Source organism: Podarcis tiliguerta (genome assembly GCF_965153285.1).
Source record: "Podarcis tiliguerta genome assembly, chromosome: 8".
Lineage (NCBI taxonomy): Eukaryota > Metazoa > Chordata > Lepidosauria > Squamata > Lacertidae > Podarcis > Podarcis tiliguerta.
This window is the reverse complement of record NC_139541.1, coordinates 83,974,565-83,993,684: the sequence shown is the minus strand read 5'-3', so window position 1 is coordinate 83,993,684 and position 19,120 is coordinate 83,974,565. Positions and strand designations below refer to the sequence as shown.

The following is a 19,120-nucleotide window of genomic DNA, read 5'->3' as shown; positions in this document are numbered from 1 at the left end:
TTTGAAAATATAGTCGATGTAGTTTCGACTTTTAGATGTATAACGGACTTAATATTTTATGTAATTCTGTAGTCCTCCACTGTAACCAAAGTTGTCCATGACTTCGGTGTTTTGTTCTTGTTGAAGAGAGTAATAAACAATATTTAAGACTTTAAAAAAAGAATTGGGGGGACGTGGGTTAAGCCACAGAGCCTAGGGCTTGCCAATCAGAAGGTCGGCAGTTTGAATCCCCGTGACGGGGTGAGCTCCCGTTGCTCGGTCCCTGCTCCTGCCAACCTAGGAGTTCGAAAGCACGTCAAAGTGCAAGTAAATAAATAGGTACCGCTCCGGAGGGAAGGTAAACGGCATTTCCGTGCGCTGCTCTGGCTTGCCAGAAGCGGTTTAGTCCTGCTGGCCACATGACCTGGAAGCTGTACACCGGCTCCCTCGGCCAGTAAAGCGAGATGAGTGCCGCAACCCCAGAGTCGGCCACCACTGGACCTAATGGTCAGGAGTCCCTTTAACTTGTACTAAAAAAAGAATTACTGCTTAAAAACATTTAGAACATCCAAATTCATTTAAGAGCAGCAGCAATCGGACACCTGAACCCCTATTTATTATTATTTCTTTATTTATTTGCATTTACACCCCACCTTTTCCTGGAAGGTGCTCAAGGTGGTATACATGGTCCTCCTCCTCCTTGTTTAATCCCCACGACAACCCTGCAAGTAGGTTAGGCGGAGAGGCAGTGATGGGTCCAAAGAGAGCATCCTTCCTAATACCAGTTGCTGGAAACTAGAGGAGGGGAAGGTCCGTATAGTTAAAGCTATGGTTTTCCCAGTAGTGATGTATGGAAGTGAGAGCAGGACCATAAAGAAGGCTGATCGCCGAAGAATTGATGCTTTTGAATTCCGGTGCTGGAGGAGACTCTTGAGAGTCCCATGGACTGCAAGAAGATCAGACCTCTCCATTCGGAAGGAAATCAGCCCTGAGTGCTCACTGGAAGGACAGATCTTGAAGCTGAGGCTCCACCTCATGAGAAGAGAAGACTCCCTGGAAAAGACCCTGGTGTTGGGAAAGATGGAGGGCCCAAGGAGAAGGGGACGACGGAGGACGAGATGGTGGGACAGTGTTCTCGAAGCTACCAACATGAGTTTGACCAAACTGCGGGAGGCAGTGGAAGACAGGAGGGCCTGGCGTGCTCTGGTCCAGGGGGTCACGAAGAGGCGGACATGACTAAACGACTAAACAACAACAGAGGAGGGGAAAGTGTTGCTCTTGTGAGTACAGGATGCGGGACTTTTTTTTAGGTTCTTATGGAACCTTCAGCTCCATGGGCAGTCTATCTAGGTTCCTAGGTTCTTATGGGTATGAGAACAGGATGCTGAGCTATTTGGGCCTCATTTTGCTCTTCTGGTGTCCTTAACCTATCAAAACTAACAGCAGAAAAATAATACAATGAGGGCTCTTCCCTAACCCAGATTTTATACACCTTCCAAGGACCCAGAGGCCTGAATGAAAATCCTGAGCAACCTTTGGGATTGAAGCCCCCAAACCGGGACCTCCCTCCCTCGGGAGACAATCCAGTCCAAGGGGCACTTCTCCTGCGTAAGAGCCATCCAGGGGCTTGCGCAGGAGCACTTCCCGCGCGGCAGCGCCCCCTTGTGGCTCTGACCCGTTCGCTGCTGCTGCTGCTGCCCTTAATGAGAACCCCACTGCCCTCACCTTGGCTGGGGTGAGTAAGAAACCAGGGTGCTGGCGTGGGAAACCTTTTGCCAGGACCCAGGATATCTGGGTTCCCCGCCTACCCCCCCCCCCCCGCCTTTGCCACGAAGTTCACTGGGTGGAGCAGGGTCAGGTCTAAATAATCGGAGGGGGGTATCGTACCCAGTCTCCAGTTGTCCCAGTAGTCCCCCCCCCCCTAGATGACCCACTGGGAAGAAGCCCAGAAACCAGCGGGAGTGCGGCGCACATCCAGCCCACGCGCCGAGCTTGCCTGTGCGTAAAAGGAGCCCAGGCCTCTCCATCAGGGACCCAGGAGTCCGGGCTCCCCCTGGACTCCTGAGGGATGCTGGCGATGCTGGAGGAGGCTCTCTTCTAAGCCGTAACCATTGCGCCCTACTGCCTCCGGCCGCGCGCGCCGCCGCCTCTGAATCAGCCCCTGCTCCTCGCTCGCTCCGGCCCGCGTCATCTCGGCCTGGCCTCTGGCTCCTGCGGCTATTTATAGCTCACCCGGCGCTAAAAATAGCGCGGGGGCCGGTGCGCAGGTGCCCCCTTGAGCGCCGCGCGTCAGCCGCGCTATTCTTAGCTGCCGCGCCTTGCGCGCTTGCCCGCCCGGGGACCCGCACGCAGCACAGGCAGGCTGGCTGGCCGGCAAGTCCGCTCGGGCTCCATCCTTCTCTCCCTTTCCAGGCTTTTCTCGGCGCGCTCCTGCTTGACATCATGCGCGTTCTTGCGGGCCAAGCCCTCCGCCTCCCTGAGGGCGGATTCACAAGTGACGCGCAGAACGCGCCTCCCGGGCTGGGACGGAGAGGATGAGTCACTGGGAAAGGAAAAGACAGGCAGGCTCTGCAGGTGGAGGAAAAGGAGGAGGAATTAGGCATTTCAAGGAAGGTGAAGCGAATTAAATCATAGAATCGTAGACTTGGAAGGGGGACCCCTGAGGTCATCCAGTCCTACCCCCTGAAATGCAGGAATCTCAGCTAAAACATCCTGGACAGATAGCCATCCAACTTCTGCTTAAAGACCTCTAAGGAAGGGAGTCCACAACCTCCCAAGGGAAACCTTTTCACTGTCAAACAACTCTTACCGCCAGAAAGTTCTTCCTGATGTTTAGTCGGAATCTCCTTTCTTGTAACTTGAAGCCATGGATTCGAGTCCTACCCTCCAGAACAGGAGAAAATAACAACAACAACAATAATAATAATTTTATTTATACCCCGCCCTCCCCAGCCAGAGCCCGGCTCAGGGCAGCTAACAACAGTAAAATTACAATAAAAACATAATAGGGGAAATTTTTGTTCAAATGCAATTTAAAATGCAGCCTCATCAAAACCATAAGGGGAGGGAAACATAAGGGTCAGACTGAGTCCAAACTATAGGCCAGGCAGAACAGCTCTGTCTTGCAGGCCCTGCGGAAAGATGTCAAGTCCCGCAGGGCCCGAGCCTCTTGTTACAGAGCGTTCTACCAAGTCGGGGCCAGTACTGAAAAGGCCCTGGCCCTAGTTGAGACCAATCTAACCACCTTGCGACCTGGGACCTCAAAAATGTTGTCATTTGTGGACCTTAAGGTCCTCCGCGGGGTATACCAGGAGAGGCGGTCCCGTAGGTACGAGGGTCCTAGGCTGCACAGTGCTTTAAAGGTCAAAACCAGCACCTTAAACCTGACCCTGTACTCCACCGGGAGCCAGTGCAGCTGGTATAGCACCGGGTTAATGTGATCCTGCGACGAGGCCCCCGTAAGGAGTCTCGCTGCAGCATTCTGCACCCGCTGGAGTTTCTGGGTCAGCTTCAAGGGCAGCCCCGCGTAGAGCGAGTTACAATATTCAAGCCTGGAGGTGACCGTCGCGTGGATCACTGTGGCCACTGTGGTATACTCCATTCCAGCAAAGCAGAACCTCCATGGACAGGTGTAGTCTACCTCTGCGTGCACCAGGTTCCGGGGGGGGGGGGGCACAAATAAGAGGGGCAGGCCATGCCTTCGGAGTTTCCAGAGGCATTTGCTTGGCTCCATTTGGTACAGAGTGTTTTCCTCGCCCTGACCCAGCATAAGGCAGCTCTTAGGTTAATGTGAAATTTAAGCTACCCGGTGGCGTAATTAGGTAACTTTAGACTCTGGAAATAGTAGTCTTATGGGCCACCCCTCCAAGTATTGCTTCATTTATTTATTATTATTTATTTAGAGCATTTGTACCCTTCACTCTTCAACCAAGCAGCTTGGCTTATATGTGGTTTATGAAAACAAGGCAGTCCCTATTAGTAACTTTGCATTAATATAACATTTTTGTATGTAACCGTGTCCTTGCAACATTTTGTTGAAGTTTTCTCTGTTGCTGCTTCCGTTTTCCGTACAACCGCTTAGATGTAGATTAAATATATCAAGTGGTATAGAAATTAAATAACTGAATCAAGAAACTCTCTTTTATCTGTCCTGAATTTTCCAACATTCATCTCGCTTTATTGGCCGAGGGAGCCGGCGTACAGCTTCCGGGTCATGTGGCCAGCAGGACTAAGCCGCTTCTGGAAAACCAGAGCAGCGCACAGAAACACCCTTTACTTTCCCACCGCAGTGGTATCTATTTATCTACTTGCACTTGGTGTGCTTTCTAACTGCTAGGTTGGCAGGAGCAGGGACCAAGCAACGGGAGCTCACCCCGTCATTGCGGGGATTCAAACCGCCAACCTTCTGATCGGCAAGTCCAAGGCTCTGTGGCTTAACCCACAGCTTTGCATGCCCACAAATTCTCGTGTCTTGAGTGTTCGTTTCAAAATGTGGTTTCCCAGCCCAGCTGCCCCCACCTCATCCTCTTGAGGGAGGGCCCTGGACATTTGTCCTAAAGTCCTATCCTGATGGGTTGCCTCATTTTGCAGCATCTGTGTGACTGATTTCTTTTTTTAAAATAAAATAAAATAAAAACCAGAGTTGAGTTTAGCATGCGGCTTGCAGAGAGGACCGTGGCCACTAGATGGCGCAATTAACTTTATAAAGTAGCAGGAGGGTTTCCTGATTCCAGCGACAAATAATCCAGAATATTTTGCTATGGAACCGAACACCAGAGAAAGAAAATCCCAGGACCTCCTTCTAGTGTTGCAAAACATGCTGGCGAGTGTGTTGGGGTGGGGACGGGAGTTGTACATGGTCCAAGAGTTGTGCCCCATTTGCAAACAGCCCTGTGCGACCTTCCAAAGGATCGGGGCCTTGAACCCTCAGACCCCAATATGCTGGTCTTTCTGGCTTAAGCGTCCAGACAGGCCCCATCTGGCTACACAGGAAGGGTGCTGAATAGCAGCAATCAGCCGAGTGGAGCAATTTCTGGGCTGGCCTGATGGTGTTGTTGTTATTGGAGATTTTTGCTGAGAGGCAAATGCCAGGTTCTCCAGCTGTTGGTCTGGTTTCTGCAGCCTGCAACTGCCTGCAGTGAAGCCCACAGAATGGATCCTTGCAGGGAACAGTGTGAATTACCTTGTTATGGAAATTACGGGGGGGGGGGCATCTTTAAAGTTGTTAAATGTTACAAATTGTTGTTGTTGTTCGTGTCTGACTCTTCATGACCCCCTGAACCAGAGCATGCCAGGCACTCCTGTCTTCCACTGCCTCCCGCAGCTTGGTCAAACTCATGCTGGTAGCTTCCACAACACTGTCCCACCATCTCGTCCTCTGTCGTCCCCTTCTCCTTGTGCCCTCCATCTTTCCAAACATCAGGGTCTTTTCCAGGGAGTCTTCTCTTCTCATGAGCTGGCCAAAGTCTTGGAGCCTCAGCTTCAGGATCTGTCCTTCCAGTGAGCACTCAGGGCTGATTTCCTTCAGAATGACCCCTGAAGCAGAGGTTGGGATGCTCCAAGCCAATTGGATGTTGTTGTTGTTGTTTAGTTGTTTAGTGGTGTCCGCCTCTTCGTGACCCCCTGGACCAGAGCACGCCAGGCCCTCCTGTCTTCCACTGCCTCCCACAGTTTGGTCAAACTCATGCTGGCAGCTTCGAGAACAGTGTCCCACCATCTCGTCCTCTGTCATCCCCTTCTCCTTGTGCCCTCCATCTTTCCCAACATCAGGGTCTTTTCCAGGGAGTCTTCTCTTCTCAAGAGGTGGCCAAAGTCTTGGAGCCTCAGCTTCAGGATCTGTCCTTCCAGTGAGCACTCAGGGCTGATTTCCTTCAGAATGGAGAGGTTTGATCTTCTTGTGGTCCATGGGACTCTCAAGAGTCTCCTCCAGCACCACAATTCAAAAGCATCACAACACAAAACACTGTTGCTGTATGTAGGTTTTATTTTATTTGTTTTTTATCTTATATTTCGGAAATGTACATTCAGGTTTTTCCCTTTAATTTTTTTGGGGGGCCCCAAGTGAGTGGGGCCCTAAGCTATAGCTTGTTTAGCTTATACGTAAATCTGGCACTGGCTAGAAGCCAACCGATAGCCCTCTCCTCTATGCATGGCTGTTCTAATGATGGCTGTCAGCTCCCTCCAGGAATATCTCCTCTGAATCCTCGTTGCATGGAGCTCCAGGTGGGGGGATGCGATGACTGAGCCCATTGTGTCCTGCTTCCCAGAGGCATCTGGTCAACCTACTGTGGGAAACAGGATGCTTTGCTGGGAAGGCCTTTGGTCCGGTCCATCTGCAAAGCTTTTCTGTTAGTCTCACCCTTTTCCCACCGCGATTCCTCAGTCTTCTGCCGGGATAATGCACCTTTCATAGACCACACGCCTTGCAAAGCTCAGCTTCTGTGCTTCGGATGGAGAGGTACACTGCTTCTAACTGAAATAAAAAAATTAAGGTCTCATATATATAATAAAGGTAAGGTAAAGGTACCCCTGCCCGTACGGGCCAGTCGTGTCCGACTCTAGGTTTGCGTGCTCATCTCGCTTAAGAGGCCGGGAGCCAGCGCTGTCTGAAGACACTTCTGGGTCACGTGGCCAGTGTGACGAAGCTGCTCTGGCGAGCCAGCACCAGCGCAGCACACGGAAACGCTGTTTACCTTCCCGCTATAAAGCGGTCCCTATTTATCTACTTGCACTTAGGGGTGCTTTCGAACTGCTAGGTGGGCAGGAGCTGGGACCGAAAGACGGGAGCTCACACCACCGGGATTCGAACTGCCGACCATATGATTGGCAAGTCCTAGGCACTGAGGTTTTACCCACAGCGCTACCCGCGCTCCTCATATATATAATAGGTAAAGGTAAAGGGACCCCTGACCATTAGGTCCAGTTGTGGCCGACTCTGGGGTTGCGGCACTCATCTCGCTGTATTGGCCAAGGGAGCCGGCGTACAGCTTCCGGGTCATGTGGCCAGCATGACTAAGCCGCTTCTGGCGAACCAGAGCAGCGCACGGAAACGCCGTTTACCTTCTCGCCGGAGTGGTACCTATTTATCTACTTGCAGTTTGCCATGCTTTCGAACTGCTAGGTTGGCAGGAGCAGGGACCAAGCAATGGGAGCTCACCCCATTGTGGGGATTTGAACCGCCGACCTTCTGATCGGCAAGTCCTAGGCTCTGTGGTTTAACCCACAGCGCCACCCACGTCCCATATATATAATAAATGTTCATAAATGTACCAAGCAAACATGTACATAAATATATATAAACCACATGTCTGAAGCAGCACAGGAAAACAGCCAGGAAGCCATTTTGGCTCCCAAACTGACCAAATGTTTTCTCTGCAAGTTCAAAGGAAAATGGAAAAGCCTCCCCATTGTCTTTTCCTTCACAAATCCTGTCTTAAGGGTATGTCTATATATGAATAGGGTGAGCCTGTGACCTGGCTCAGGAACTAAGTATTTATCGTTACAAAAGACTGGCCAGGCTCCCCAGGACATCCAATCAAGTAAGCATTAACAGGTAACCTGCCAGACAGGAGAAGAACAACGCATTCAGATTTCTGTTGTAGACCGCCTTTTCTGTGATGTAGGTATGATGTTTCTGGGGGTGGTCTTGGACTCCAGGGCGAGCAATTTAAAATGTCTATATAAGGGCGGGCACACCTTTGTTCTGGGTCCTCCTCCTTCTCCTGTGTATAAGGGGAGCACCCTGTTGCAACAGATCAATAAAGATCAGGCTTACGAGCTGCTTTGCTTCTCAATATTCTCTGGTTGGCCTCTGTTATTTTTCTCCGACCGATGGAGAACCTGCAAAGGACTCTGTAAGGGCTCTCGTGTCCCCCATAAGGGAATAAGGGCATATTTTTGTTTATTACATAACTGTTGAGGGGTTCCATTTGTTATCAAGGCTAATGTATGCTGACAAGCCTGTCTCCCTATGAAATCCACAGAGGGCATCCCAATTACCAGACAGAAGAGAGAGAGTCACAATTTGTGGATGGACGGAGCTGGACGCTGTGGGGAGGACCATGGGGCCTGGCCTGATGCAGCTGTGTTGCTAAATACCCTTCATCGTTGCAGATGGAGGGAGAGAATCATGGCTGACAGGCTGTGTCTCTCACCAGACGAGATGATGGACAGAGCTGGTGGCCTTGCTCATTGCTGGCAGAGTTTGCTCCATCCATCCCATAATGAGCTGGCCGCTCAGCTTTTCACCCTTCCCCTCTATCTGTTATTTCCTCTATCCGACTCTCTCACGGCATTCTTCAGTTTCCCATCGCCCCGTCTGTCTATTATTGTCTTCTGCATCCATCCATCTATCTCCGCCCCGCCCCCGCCCGCTTCCAGTGACCTAGTGGATCCTGTCCACTCGCCTCCTCCATTCAAGACCTCCCCCCCCCTTTGCTCTCACAGACACACTCGGTCACACACCTTTGCTCTGGTCCATTGCGATGGGATGAATTTCCTTGTCCGTAAAACACCCTTCTTGAAGACAGAGCCAGCTCTGTGTTCCCTGGGGACTCTCAGATCCTGCTTCCATCTGGTTGGTCACTGTGAGAACAGAATATATCTTTCAGGATATATAGTTTTATCTACACATATGTAGACCCCGAGCCTGGGACGCGGGTGGCGCTGTGGGTTAAACCACAGAGCCTAGGACTTGCCAATCAGAAGGTCGGCGGTTCGAATCCCCGCGACGGGGTGAGCTCCCGTTGCTCGGTCCCTGCTCCTGCCAACCTAGCAGTTCGAAAGCACGTCAAAGCGCAAGTAGATAAATAGGTACCGCTCTGGCGGGAAGGTAAACGGCATTTCCGTGCACTGCTCTGGTTCGACAGAAGCGGCTTAGTCATGCTGGCCACATGACCCGGAAGCTGTACGCTGGCTCCCTTGGCCAATAAAGCGAGATGAGCGCCGCAACCCCAGAGTCGGTCACAACTGGACCTAATGGTCAGGGGACCCTTTACCTTTACAGTGAAGGCACCTGCATGATTTCAATAGGCAGGGAGTTCTAGAGGGTGAGTGCCGCCTCATTGAAAAATTGATTTCTTACAAAGGATGAAGGGCTGTTATCGAAGTGGTTGGCTGGTTGTTTATGGGGCAAGGTGCTCTCGCAGGTAAACTGATCCCAAGTCGTTAAGGGTGTCACACATTAATAGTAATGCATCAGACTTGGCCTGGGAGCAAATTGGCAGCCAGGGCAGATCTCTGAGCACAGATGCTACATGTGGACCAAGGCCTCTCTCCTGTCAGCAATCGTGCTGCAGCATTCTGCGCTAGCTGCAGCTTCCGGATCGGACGCAAGGAAAGCTCCACAAAGAGCACATTGCAGTAATCCAGCAATGTGGGAAAGAGAAGGGGCACCTTGGGGGAGCCCCAATCAAACCCCTTTAGCTGCCTTACACATAGAATTGTAGAGTTGCAAGGGGTCACAATGGTTTGGTTTTCCCAGTGGTCATTTCCCAGAAGGACACTGACAAACCGGAACGTGTCCAGAGGAGGGCAACCAAAATGGTCAAAGGCCTGGAAACAATGCCTTATGAGGAATGGCTAGGGGAGCTGGGCATGTTTAGCCTGGAGAAGAGGAGGTTAAGGGGTGATATGATAGCCATGTTCAAATATATAAAAGGATGTCCCATAGAGGAGGGAGAAAGGTTGTTTTCTGCTGCTCCAGAGAAGCGGACACGGAGCAATGGATCCAAACTACAAGAAAGAAGATTCCACCTAAACATTAGGAAGAACTTCCTGACAGTAAGAGCTGTTCAACAGTGGAATTTGCTGCCAAGGAGTGTGGTGGAGTCTCCTTCTTTGGAGGTCTTTAAGCAGAGGCTTGACAACCATATGTCAGGAGTGCTCTGATGGTGTTTCCTGCTTGGCAGGGGGTTGGACTCGATGGCCCTTGTGGTCTATTCCGACTCTATGATTCTATGATTCTATGTATGGAAGTGAGAGCTGGACCACAAAGAAGGCTGATTGCTGAAGAATTGATGCTTTTGAATTCTGGTGCTGGAGGAGACTCTTGAGAGTCCCATGGACTGCAAGAAGATCAAACCTCTCCATTCTGAAGGAAATCAGCCCTGAGTGCTCACTGGAAGGACGGATCCTGAAGCTGAGGCTCCAAGACTTTGGCCACCTCATGAGAAGAGAAGACTCCCTGGAAAAGACCCTGATGTTGGGAAAGATGGAGGGCACAAGGAGAAGGGGACGACGGAGGACGAGATGGTGGGACAGTGTTCTCAAAGCTACCAGCATGAGCTTGACCAAACTGCGGGAGGCAGTGGAAGACAGGAGTGCCTGGCGTGCTCTGGTCCAGGGGGTCACAAAGAGTTGGACACGACTAAACGACTAAACAACAACAAAGGGTCACAAGGGGTCATCTAGTCGAACCCCCTTGCAATGCAGAAATCTTTTGCCCAATGTGGGGCTCAAACCCACAACCCTGAGATTACTGATAGCCAGAAGTTAGAAAAGTGAAACAACACCTACAAGAATAGATTGGCAATCACTCATGCTAGTACTTTCAATTAGCAAAGCTGACCGGAAAAATCAGAGGAGCCCCAAATCAAAAATTATTTAGAGAATGGAAACTATTCAAAGAATATATAAGATTATACTGTAAAAATGACCTTATCCTAGCAGAACTGAATGATACTTGTATATAATAAACAAATGGAATAAATATACTACTAGAAAAATATGCAGGAATAGTTATAAAACAAACTGTGCGATAAAATTAAGACAATGGAAAAAGTACGATGAGAATGATTGGATGTTTCTTTCAGAAGACTTCATAAGATGTTCATCTCTTATTGTTAACCCTTCTTTGCTTTTTATTTTTATTTTCTTTATATTTTTCTTTTATAGTTTTGTGTTTAATTTTGCTGTAACTATTTGTAATGGATAGAGGGACGCGGGTGGCGCTGTGGGTAAAAACCTCATTGCCTAGGACTTGCCGATCGAAAGGTCGGCGGTTTGAATCCCCGCGGCGGGGTGCGCTCCCATTGTTCAGTCCCAGCGCCTGCCAACCTAGCAGTTCGAAAGCACTCCTGGGTGCAAGTAGATAAATAGGGACCGCTTACTAGCGGGAAGGTAAACGGTGTTCTGTGTGCTGTGCTGGCTCGCCAGATGCAGCTTTGTTACGCTGGCCACGTGACCCGGAAGTGTCTCCGGACAGCGCTGGCCCCCGGCCTCTTAAGTGAGATGGGCACACAACCCTAGAGTCAGACACGACAGGCCCATACGGGCAGGGGTACCTTTTCCTTTATTTGTAATGGATATGCAAGATGATATTTTAAATCAATAAAGACGAAACGTATTTTTTGCTCTATATTTTTGCTCTATATTTTTTGCTCACTTTTACCCTCCTAAAAAGTAAGGGGAAATGTGTGTGTGTCTTATGGAGTGAATGCAGGCTGCGCAGCTATCCCAGAAACCAGAACAGCAAGAGGGCTTGCTGCTTTCACTGCGCAGCGATCCCTCTTGCTGTTCTGGCTTCTGGGATTCAGAATATTTTTTTTCTTTGTTTTCCTCCTCCAAAAACTAGGTGCGTCTTATGGTCTGGTGCAACTTATAGAGCAAAAATATGGTATTTTATTCTAGACGATGTCCTGCAGATAATTTTTTTAAAAGCAAGAAACTCTTTCCACTCGCTACTGGCTTAATTTCTTCTCTCTCTCCCCCTTTCCTCCTAGGATGCTGTCCAAGCTGCCGACAGCCAAAGCAAAAGCCGAATGAACGACTCCCCCTCTCTCCTGCTAGGTGCGTCTTGTGGTCTGGTGCGTCTTATAGAGCGAAAAATACGGTGTTTTTTTTAAAAAAGAGAGAGATTAAGAGTCTCGCGCTCTGCCAACCAAGCTACCCACTGGCAGTGGCGTAGCATGGGGGGTGCAGGGGGGGCCGGTGGCACCAGGCGCAACATCTGGGGGGGGGGCGCTCGCAGCCCTCTGCCCCTACCTGGCTCACTCACTCTCTCTCACTGCAGTGCTGGCTGTGCGAATCCGATCCGAGCCGCCGGGTCGCCGCCCACTGTGGAGGGGAGGGTGCCAGGCGTGCGGTGCGGTGCGGAGAGAGAGCGAGGGACTATCTGGGGGAGGGACAGTGCAGCGGGGGGGGCGCAAATTACTTGCCTTGCCCCGGGTTAGGGGGCGCAAATTACTTGCCTTGCCCCGGGTGGTGACAACCCACGCTACGCCACTGCCCACTGGTATGCCATCTGGAATCCTTTTTGGGGTGACTAGGCCTCGGAGCGTCCCTTGCTCTGGGCATTTGGGTCCGGAGGGACGAGAGGAGGGAGGCCATAGAGATACGAAGGGCTGGCTGCCAGCCAGCAGCTGGGCTCCCAGACACACGCCAAGCCCGGGAATAACCTTGCTCCTTGTTTATACGGAGAGCTGACCCGACCCTTCGCCATTCACGTCAGATCAGTTGCTGCCGGAGGCATTTCTCAGAGCTGCAGAGACTTCCCTAGGGAGCTAGGGGGCCATTCCCACACTGGTCGCCCCCCCCCCCCCCCCCAGTTCCCAGCCCGGCCTGCCATGAGACAGGAGACAGTGCTCTCCACCACAGAACAGCCGCCTTTGCCAGCCTGCCTGGCCTGGAAGTCGAGCAAACCAGCAACTTCAGAAATAACAGCAGTAAGACTGGAAGGACAGATCCTGAAGCTGAGGCTCCAAGGCTTTGGCCAACTCATGAGAAGAGAAGACTCTCTGGAAAAGACCCTGATGTTGGGAAAGATGGAGGGCACAAGGAGAAGGGGACGATAGAGGACGAGATGGTGGGACAGTGTTCTCGGAGCTACCAGCATGAGTTTGACCAAACTGCGGGAGGCAATGGAAGACAGGAGTGCCTGGGGTGCTCTGGTCCAGGGGGTGATGAAGAGGCGGACACGACTAAACGACTGCACAACAACAACAACAACAACAACAACAACAACAACAACAACAAGACTTGAGGTTTTCAGCTTTCTCGAGAGCATGGAGCACCTCGCGTTCCTTCGCTTGAGGAGAGATGCTGATAGCACAAGACACTTTTCTGCCAACCCACAAAGAACAAACTGTGGGTCCCTAGAAAGCACTCCTCCCTGCATTACAGGGGGTTGGAATAGATGGCCCCTGGAGGTCCCTTCCAAATGTATAATTCTATTTTTTTATACTGTTTACTTATTTAGATTAGATTTATATTCTGTGCTTCTATACACTGGAAGTCGCCCAAAGTGGCTAGGGAAACACAGCCAGATGGGCGGGGTATAAATAATGAAAATATTATTATTATTATTATTATTATTATTAATGATCTCAAGGCGGTTCACACAATAAAATACAGGATAAAGCAAGTAAATAAGTAAAAGGTAAAAAAAAGGTAAAGGTACCCCTGCCCGTACGGGCCAGTCGTGTCCGACTCTAGGGTTGTGCGCCCATCTCACTTAAGAGGCCGGGGGCCAGCGCTGTACGAAGACACTTCCGGCTCACGTGGCCAGCGTGACGAAGCTGCTCTGGCGAGCCAGCACCTGTGCAGCACACGGAAACACCGTTTACCTTCCCGCTATAAAGCGGTACCTATTTATCTTCTTGCACTTAGGGGTGCTTTCGAACTGCTAGGTGGGCAGGAGCTGGGACCAAAAGACAGGAGCTCACCCCACTGTGGGGGATTCGAACCATCGACCATACGATCGGCAAGTCCTAGGCACTGAGGTTTTACCCACAGCGCCACCTGCGTCCCTAAAATAAGTAAAACGGGATAGCAAAACAATAACCCTTCCCAGAGACACATTGAAAATTCTGCAGAATTCTACGGTACTATGGTTATTAAATTGTGGCAGCTGGATTTAATGAGAGTAATAATAATCTGAAGCAAGCACAGTGCGGGGGAGAGAGGCTATTTATGTCTCCACCAGGAGAGCTTGGGGCATGACCCTCTATGCGACATTATCCTGGCTGGTATTTGCCGCTAATAATAGACGTCGCCTGTGGTGTGAGTGCCTTGCCCAGCACCTGACCCTCCCCAGCACCCCGGCCTCCTCAGAGTTTGCAAGGAGCCCCGGGGGCCACTGATGGCAGGGTGGGGGGAGAGAGAGGGGGAGGAGGGGAAAGGCCTTGTCCCCCGGGGGCGGGCGGGTGCCAGGCTGCATTGCAGATCCTTGCATCACTGCAGAATCCCAGCCCCTGAGCAGCTGGGCATTCCCTGGCTCGTCTTTCCTGCTGGGCAAACTCAGCCGCAGGGTCCAGTTTGGAAGGGGGCCGCCTTATATGGACACAAGGGAGCCTGGGCAGGGGGCTGTCCCTTGTCTTCCTCAAGCCCGAGACCTTGCCGGCCTTATTCCATCCCCTTTAAGAAGCTAAAGAGAGCCTGTAGCATCAGGCTGGTGGCTCATGAGGTCAAACATCCCGGACATGCTAACGGGAAGCCCACAGGCAGGATTCGAACGCAAGACCCGTCTCCCCGTCCTGTGTTCTTGTTGTTTAGTCATTTAGTCGTGTCCGACTCTTTGTGACCCCCTGGACCAGAGCACGCCAGGCACTCCTGTCTTCCACTGGCACCCGCAGTTTGGTCAGATTCATGCTGGTAGCTTCGAGAACACTGTCCCACCATCTCGTCCTCTGTCGTCCCCTTCTCCTTGCGCCCTCCATCTTTCCCAACATCAGGGTCTTTTCCAGGAAGTCTTCTCTTCTCATGAGGTGGCCAAATTATTGGAGTCTCAGCTTCACAATCTGTCCTTCCAGTGAGCACTCAGGGCTGATTTCGTTCAGAATGGATAGGTTTGATCTTCTTGCAGTCCATGGGACTCTCCAGAGTCTCCTCCAGCACCAGAATTCAAAAGCATCCATTCTTTGGCGATCAGCCTTCTTTATGGTCCAGCTCTCGCTTCCATACATCACTACTGGGAAAACCATAGCTTTAACTATACGGACCTTTGTCGGCAAGGTGATGTCTCTGCTTTTTAAGACGCTGTCTAGGTTTGTCATTGCTTTTCTCCCAAGAAGCAGGCGTCTTTTAATTTCGTGACTGTGGTTTCCAGCAATTGGTATTCAGAAGCATTGCTGCCTCCCACTGCAAAAGCAGAGCATGGGCAACCTGGCTAGCAAGGTAAAGGTAAAGGACCCTGGACGGTTAAGTCCAGTCAAAGGCGACTCTGGGGTTGCGGCGCTCATCTCGCTTTCAGGCCAAGGGAGCCAGCGTTTGTCTGCAGACAGCTTTCTGCGTCATGTGGCCAGCAGGACTAAGCCGCTTCCGGTGCAACGGGACACCGTGACGGAAACCAGAGCACACGGAAATGCCATTTACCTTCCCGCCAGAGCAGGATTTATCTATTTATCTACTTGCACTGGTGTGCTTTCGAACTGCTAGGTTGGCAGGAGCTGGGACAGAGCAACGGGAGCTCATCCTGTCCCGGGGCCTAGAAAGGGGTGGGGGTGTGTGGTCTGCCCCAGGTGTCATCCCTGAGGGGGTGACAAAATAGCACACCGTGGGGGTGGCAATTGCTGCGGGGCCTGGCCTGCAGTGCGCCCGAGCCGCGCGTCTCTCATGAGAGTGACACAGTGGCTCGGGGCCCTGCGCTGCCCGAAACGTCAATGTGGACTTTGCGCTCACCAGGCGGACTCCGTGGGCCCCGCGCTGCCCCCCCCCGGGCAATCACCACAGCGGATCGCCCTGCCCTTGCTGCTTCGGGAGCTAGAGCAGCTAGCTACACCCCTGACCCCGTCGCAGGGATTCGAACCGCCGACCTTCCGATCGGCAAGCCCAAGAGGCTCAGTGGTTTAGACCCCAGTGCCACACAGCATTCCAAATGTGGTTGCACCATAGATTTGTATAAGGGCAGCAAAGGCTCAGAGCAGCTCTATGCCTGTTCCTCCCATCCGACACCCTGGCCTTTGGGTGCCTCTCCCATCGCCCCCTTCTTCTCTCTCCATTGCTCCCCCCACTTTACGCTTTAAAAAGGCCTATATACCTGGATAGCCCTGTGGCATAGATCATGGTTACTCATAATAATGATCGGTGGGGAATGAATCCAAAGGCCATCTAGGCTGACCCCACTCACCGCCTAAAATAACAAGACACCACCACCTAGGCCACGCAAACTAGGGCATTGACAGAGAGGAGAGAGAAACGTAGGCAGACCAAAGGGGGACCTTCTCTTCTGGTTTTGCCATCCCAGAGCCCACCAACCAGATACTACAAAGAAGTCGCAGTGCAGGGGGTTGGAATAGGTGACCTCGGGGTCCCTTCCAGTTCCACAGTTCTGTGATTCTATGAAGTGGGCAGTGAGACTCCCTCAGAAAGTGGCGCCCTCTCCTCTGTTGAAAGACAGGTTGTATGGGCATCTAATAATAATAATTATATATATATATACATACACACTCCACCCATCTGGCTGCCACTCTGGGCAGCTCCCAACAGAATATTAAAAACACGATAAAACATCAAACATGAAAAACTTCCCTAAACAGGACTGCCTTCGGATGTCTTCTAAATGTCAGATAGTTGTTTATTTCCTTGACATTTGGTGGGAGGGCGTTCCACAGGGCGGGCGCCACCACCGAGAAGGCCCTGTGCCTGGTTCCCTGTAGCTTCACTTCTCACAGTGAGGGAACTGCCAGAAGGCCTTCAGAGCTGGACCTGAGTGTCCAGGCAGAACGATGGGAGTGGAGACGCTCCTTTGGGTATACTGGGCCAAGGACAAGGGATTCTTTAGCTGCGATTCTTGCACGCAGCGGGTTGGGCTAGATGACCTTTGACGTTCCCTTCCCACTCTACCGTTCCATGATTCCTTAAGCGAAGGAATGAAGGCCAGAGCGCAGGAGGGAGGGTGAATTATGTCCCTGTGGTCTCCTTGTGGAAGGGATGCTTCCTCACCCCACCGGCGGAGATCTCCCTAAATGGGGGTCACTTCCCTTCCCTCTGACCGGGCTCCCCTCCTCCTCCTCCTCCTTCCTCCGCTGATCAAAGTCAAACAGACATGCAAGCTGTCAGCAGGTCCACGATTGATGACTGTCGGTTCAAATCCCCTCATCCGGCCCAGCCTCGGTTCCTTGTGTGCTGAGCTGGCTTGCAAAGTGTCCGCTGACTCCAGCAATGCCGGGGCCGTCCCCTTGCCAAATGCCTGTCCCGTTCTGTAGCTGTGAGCCACGCAGGACCCAGCTGCTGGGCCGGCCAATGTCCGGCAGCTGCATCCAGGAATTGAGGTCCCTTGGACTGACGCCATCCCTGCTTTTCGGAGGGTCGTGTAGAAGACACCTGTGCGGCGATCACAGCTGGTCCAAAGCGCATGACCCTGTTAGCTTTGTTGACTGCGGTGCGAGGCGGACAGGATCCGCGGGAGACAGGGCTTCCTCACAGCTGGGAAATGACACAGCAAGAAAAATGGGGTGGGAATCCCACCCACCCCCCAAGGCCTCTTCGTTCAGCCCAAAGAGATTCGGGGGGATTCTGTGGAGCTGCCCTGATGGCACACCGCTTTTTAGTCCTGGGATCTCACAGAATCATAGACTTCTCGAGTTGGAAGGGATCCCAAGGCTCATAATCTGAAACCATGGGTTCAAGTCTTACCCTCCAGAGCAGGAGGAAAGAAGTCTACTCCATCTTCCCCCCGACAACCCTTCAGATATCTGAAGATGGCTATTGTATCACCAAGGGACGCGGGTGGCGCTGTGGGTTAAACCACAGAGCCTAGGACTTGCCGATCAGAAGGTCAGCGGTTCGAATCCCCGCGACGGGGTGAGCTCCCGTTGCTCGGTCCCTGCTCCTGCCAACCTAGCAGTTCGAAAGCACGTCAAAGTGCAAGTAGATAAATAGGTACCGCTCCGGCGGGAAGGTAAACGGCGTTTCCGTGTGCTGCTCTGGTTCGCCAGAAGCGGCTTGGTCATGCTGGCACATGACCCGGAAGCTGTACGCCAGCTCCCTTGGCCAGTAAAGCGAGATGAGTGCCACAACCTCAGAGTCGTCCACGACTGGACCTAATGGTCAGGGGTCCCTTTACCTTTACCTTTACCTTTACCTCGTATCACCACCCAGTCTTTTCTTCTCCCCTGGGGCTTCTGCATTGCACTCCTTTGCACTCCTTTGGCAATCCTCACAGAACTCTAGCCCAATGGTTGCCATTAATTAAATTTGATTTTGAATTGATTTTAAAATGAATTGATTTTAGAATGCTGTGCTATTTTTACTGTTGTTAGCCGCTCTGAGCCCGGCTCCAGCTGGGGAGGGCGGGATATAAATAAATTATTATTATTATTATTATTATTATTATTATTATTATTATTATTATTGGAAAACCAACAGTGGAGCATGTGCAGAGAGCGCTTTCCTAGCAAATGAAAGCCATTAAGTGATTAAAAACAGGCAAGAAATGTAAGAGGGCCAGGGAATTATGCTTCCTCCCTCGTTGCTGCAAAATGTCATCTTGTCTTCTGGTGGGGGCTGCTGTTCTGGGTGGCGGTGGAAGAGAGTGTCCCAGAGCATGTGCAGAGATCCCTTTCCTCAGCATATGTCTATGTGACACACACACACACACACACACTCGTTGGTCTGTAAGAAAAAAATTCCAAAGCTCACAACAGGCCAAACCAAATATTGCAAAACAGCCTGGAAGCTTTTAGTTTCTTCACAGTCCTTCAACAGGCCAGCAAGAAAACGGAACAGTGAGATGGGATGGGAAGCAGGCAGGGAGGGGAAAATCTTGGCCTGAATCTCCATGTTTTCAACAGCCGAGAAACCAAAACCCTTCCCCTCCCCCTCCTCCCTTTCCCCATCAAGCCTGATGAAGATTTCTGGAGGACTCAGAAGCTAATTTTGTGATATTTTATTTTGTGATATTTTGGCTGGCCTAATAAAGGTATGCATTGCATCCTTAATTACAACCATTTATCACCTGCCATCCCAGGGCAGCTACAACCATTAAAAAGCCATGCTAAAAACCATTTAAAACAATGGGTTAAACGTGGGTTACATCTCCGCAGGCCTCAATATGGACTTAGATACCCATGCAATTCGGGATGACATTCTAGGGATCGGATAAGTGTATTCTTTCCCACTCAATGTGTTCTTATTATTGTTTATTATTGTTCTCCTCCTGCTCCTCATTTAATCCTCACAACAGCCCTTCGAGGTAGGCTAAGCT

General features: G+C 51.2%; 1 protein-coding gene across 3 annotated transcripts in view; it reads left to right on the top strand.

The window, feature by feature from the left end:
- The window catches only part of LOC310684735 (snake venom vascular endothelial growth factor toxin HF-like), a 78,103-nt gene that overhangs the window by 39,401 nt on the left and 19,582 nt on the right, over positions 1-19,120 (top strand). The gene's annotated exons all lie outside the window — the stretch shown is intronic.